Source organism: Alexandromys fortis, unplaced genomic scaffold (assembly GCF_014885135.2).
Source record: "Alexandromys fortis isolate MF-2015 unplaced genomic scaffold, M_Fortis_MF-2015_v1.1 scaffold_6, whole genome shotgun sequence".
NCBI lineage: Eukaryota > Metazoa > Chordata > Mammalia > Rodentia > Cricetidae > Alexandromys > Alexandromys fortis.
Genome location: NW_026067902.1, coordinates 10,228,591 through 10,233,681, shown reverse-complemented (window position 1 = coordinate 10,233,681; position 5,091 = coordinate 10,228,591).

Genomic DNA, 5,091 nt, shown 5'->3' with positions numbered 1-5,091 from the left:
GTTGTGGTTGTGTTCATGGGTGCGGCAGAGAGGGGATCCATGAACAGAAAACGACAAGGTGCCAAAGTAGGTTGCATGTGGCATGCGGGGTGCTGTCTTGAAGATTCAGTGGTTGATGTGTGTGCCTCCAGTCCTGGACACAGAAGCTGCACCTAAGAGGAAACGATTTCTGCCGTAAGGCAACTATATGAATGTTTTCAATGCCTGGAGCATTAAAGTAAAGGAAAGATATTTCAAGTGTTTTTGTGTCCTTGGGTTTTACTGCAGGCGTTGGCTAGCCTTGGCTATCACTGGTTAGCTCAATCTATGGTACCACTCAGAGGAAGGCAGAACTTTTTCTGTGAGCATAAGACGCAGAGACCCTGGCCTCTTGTGAGCCATCTGGAGCCTCTCTGACATAGCCTTTGTTCTTTCCCCAACTCTCATCCATCAGAATTATGGATAAACATAATTCTGAGCTCACCTACCAGTCAGAGCCAAGCCAGATAGGGCCACAGTTTCCTAACCAGTGCTGTTTATTACAGAGGTCATCAGCTGCCGGGCTCCAGTCTGTCCTCGCCTGACCTTGTGCATCTGAATCACAGGACAATGGTCAAGCAGGCCAGTGGTTGCGAAGGAGACCTGGGAGGGGAGGGGCAGAGCTGGATGGGGCCTCTGCGGTGAAGCTCTTTGCTGATCTGGCTTGGGCTGGGTTTTCAGATACCTGTAAATCCCAGGAGGAGGTCCAGATGCCACCGCATTTAGTGCGTCTGGATACAAACAGCCCCACAAGGGAACTTGTCGTTTCTTGGGCTATGAGACTGTTTGCTTTGGACCCCTCTGTACATCTGCTCTGCCCTTCAAGGGCCGCTTGCACTCCCTTTCTGCATGTTTCAGTGGCTGTTAGACTGCCAGGCTTCGCCATGGTTTCTAGGACTGCCTTGGAGCTGGGTATTCAGGGCCAGAAACAGGACAAGTTAAACGCTAAGCGGTGTGACTGATGTCATGGCTTTCCTGGGTCGCTGCAAGGCTAGGGTTAACATCTAGGCCTTGTTCCTGTGTTCCTGGTGGTTTTGAAGCACAGAAGGTTTTCAGAGCATCTGCCTCTGCCCTTCAGTGAGAGAGAAGAGTGTGGGTAGGGTTACAGGTGTGTCCTGCCACGCCCTACATGAACCGCAGCTTCTTCAGGAGAAAGGACCACTGGTAGCAGATGGGCCCAGCTTGTGAGAGAAGTCTCCAGTGTCATTGAACATTGCCCCTGGGGGAGGAGAGGCTGCTAAGCAGCCTGGGACCCTGTGTGCTTGACACTCTACCTTTGCTATGGGCTCTGTGCTTTTTATTTGACTTTCTGGTTTTGGTTTCTCTTCTTTTTCCTTTCTTCCTTCCTTTCTTCCTCTTCCTCCTCTTCTTCTTCGGGTCTCAAGTTCCAGCTGTGCTGGAACCCACTATGTAGACTAGGCTGGCCTTGAACTCACAGAAATCTGCCTGTCTCTGCTTCCCACATGCTGGAATTAAAGGCGTGCACCACCATATCTAGTTCATTAGACTTCTTGGTATTTTATTAAGCCTATGCTCCCAGGGGTTATTTTTATTTGATGTCACACAGAGCGTGCCCAGACTATGCTCATCTATGGCGTATCAGGCAGACAGGAGAATCGCCTGGAGGCTCATGGACCAGCTATTGCTGAGTATGCAGAGTGTGAAACAGGAGAGACCACCTCAATCAGGTTGACGGTTAGACCCCACTCTCTTGTAGACCAGGCTGGCCTCGAACTCACAAAGATCTGCCTGCTTCTGCCTCCCAAGTGCTGGGATTAAAGGCGTGTGCCACCACCGCCCGGCTTAGACCCCACTCTCGAAAGTGACTTTTTTCCCCATGTTCAGGGTGGCAAGTGTGAACCCTCACACATACACTTGTGTCTGTCACCAAGAGATGAATACATATAAAAATTGTTTCAAAGGTAAACCAGATGTGGTTGTATATGGCTGTAATCCTAGAGTTTTCAAGACTGAAGCAGGAGAATTACAAGTTCAAAGCCAACCTGGGCTACATTTAGAGTCCTTGTGTCAGCCATGTCCTCCTCACAAAACAAACAAAGACAACAGTGCCCTAAAGATCCTAGCTAGAGCAATTAGCACAAAAAAAAAAAAAAAAAAGGAAGGACATCCAGACTGGAAAGCATAAGTATGTCTCATTGCAGATGACAAGATCTTACACAGAGAAAACCTCTAGCAAGATTGCTAGGTACAATATCAACATATAAAACTCAATTGCATTTCTGAACACTATAAATGAACAATTTGAAAATGACATCAGAAAACAATTCTCTTTTATCAACACCAAAAAACAATGGTTTAGGAATTAACACAGTTCTTTTTGTTGTGGTTTTGAGACAGGGTCTCTCATACAGCCTAGCCTTGTTTGTCTAGGAACTCTCTATGTAGACCAGACTGGCCTAGAACTCACAGAGATTCACCTGCTTCTGCCTTTTGAGAGCTGCTGCCACCATACCTGGCACACAGATTCATTTGTGCAAATTAATTTCTTTTTTTAAAATGTTCTTTTTGTGTGATTCTGGATGTTCCAGAACTTGATATGTAGGTCAGACCTCCCGGGAACGCAGAGATCCACCTACTTCTGCATCTTGAAAGCTGGGATTAAAGGCATGCACCACTATGTCCAGTTACACAAATATTTTTAAAAGAAAATAGACAACCCATAAAAGGGAAACAAATTTTTTTTAATAATTTTTATTTCATTTTACATTCCAAAAACAGTTCTCCCCTTCACCCCTCCTCCCAGGCCCACTTACCTCCCCACCAGCCCACCTCCTATCCAGCCTCCCATGGCACATTAAATTGGGACAGGACCAAGCTCCTCCCTCTGCATTAAGACTGAGCATGGCATCCCACCATAGAGAATGGGCTCCAATAAGCTAGCTCATGCACCAGGGTAGATCCTGGTCCTACTGCCAGGGGCCCCTCAGTCCAAGCTTCACCACTGTCTCTCACACACAGAGGGCCTACTTCAGTCCCATGGAGGCTCCACAGCTATTGGTCTAGAGTTCGTGATTCTCCATGAGATTGGTCAGGCTGGCCTCGAACTCACAGAGATACGCCTGCCTCTGCCTCCCGAGTGCTGGGATTAAAGGCATGCCCCATGACCGCCTCTCTGTCTCTGTAGATTTCTCCATCATGATCTTGACCTCCCAGGGAAATGTATTTTCAAATCACAAGTCCAGGAATGACCAGCATATTACAACTCAATGATAGAAAGACAAGCAACTTTAAAATGAGCAATTTAAACAGACATTTTTTCCAAAGGAAATATACCATCAACCAATAAACACATTAAATTATGCTTACTATTATCCTCTAGGGAAAGGCTAATCAAAACCCACAAATAGATGCGATTGTACAAGTCATAAGATGGCTTATAACCAGGGGATAGTATCAGTAAGGATGCTGTTGGGGAAATTTTAAATTATACAGTTCACTTGAATAGTTTCACAGAACAAAATACAGAGTAAATACATGACCCAGAAATCCTGTTCTTAGCTTCAATACTAAAGAGAGTTGAAAACACACACACACACACACACACACACATACAAAAACCGATATTCAGCTGGGCGGTGGTGGCGCACGCCTTTAATCCCAGCACTTGGGAGGCAGAGGCAGGCGGATCTCTGTGAGTTCGAGACCAGCCTGGTCTACAAGAGCTAGTTCCAGGACAGGCTCCAAAACCACAACCACAGAGAAACCCTGTCTAGAAAAACAAAACAAAACAAAAAAACCCAACAACAACAACAACAAAACGATATTCATAGCAGTCAGTGCTCTTAACCACTGAGCCATCTCACCAGCCCTACAGTAGATGTTCTTAATGGCAGCAACTGAGGATGTATCCTGTCAGAACCTTAAGGGCAGGCCAGTGCAGATGCCTGAATACCAGCAGAAGTGGGTTTGGGGTGGCTTCCTTTCTTTTGGTGTAGGGGGTTTGGTAGCTTAGCCTGATTCCTGCGGGTGGTCCCAGTGGTATAACTTTACTCATAAAGAGTTGAGTAGAAAGGGCAGGGCGTGGTTACACACGCCTTTAATCCCAGCACTCGGGAGGCAGAGGCTGGCAGATCTCCGTGAGTTTGAGGCCAGTCTGGTCTACAAGAGCTAGTTCCAAGACAGGCTCCAAAGCTACAGAGAAACCCTGTCTTGAAAAACAAAGAAACAAACAAACAAAAAAAAAATCTCTGCACTCAGGTAGAGACAGGTGAGGTGGATCTCTGTGCTACAATAGTCTGGTCTACAAATCGAGTTCCAGTACAGTCAGGACTACATGGAGCAGTGGTTCTCAACCTTCCTAATGCTGCGACCCTTTAATACAGTTCCTCATGTTGTTGTGACCTCCTCCATTAAATTATTTTTGTTGCTTCATAACTGTAATTTTGCTACTGCTGTGAATTGTAATGTAAATATGTTTGGAGATAAAGAGCTGGCAAAGGGGTTGCGACACATAGGTTGAGAACAGCAGGCACAGAGAGCCCCGTCTCAAGTAAGCAAGCAAGCATACAAACAAACAAATAGATAATAAAGAGTTGGGTAGAGAGGACAGAGGTGGGTGCTCAACATCTGTATTTCGGTTGCAACCAAGACTCCAGAGTTTTGTTCGGCTGTGGTGAGGCGTGCCTTTAATCCCAGCACTCGGGAGGCAGAGGCAGGCAGATCTCTGTGAGTTCTAGGCCAGCCTGATCTACAAGAGGACAGCTAGGACTCCTACACAGAGAAACCCTATCTCAAAAAAACCAGACTCCAGAGTCTCTTAGCATCAGCATCAGGATGTAATCGGAAAGTTACCCAAAGGAACAGAAAAGAATCTTTGAAGATAGCTCTATGAGGTCCTAATTGATTGAGCGGCTAAGGGCCACAGAGGTCACACACTAAAGTGGAGTGGGTTTTAGAGCGGTTTGCAGGATACAGCTGAGAGAAGAGGCAGATATGCTGCTGTGTGTGTGTAGATTTAACCGGCCTAATCACGTCACGGTTTTGGTTCCCGGTCGACCCTGCAAAATGGAAGGACCAGGGTGGGGCGGGCCGAACACGAGGAACTACATTTCC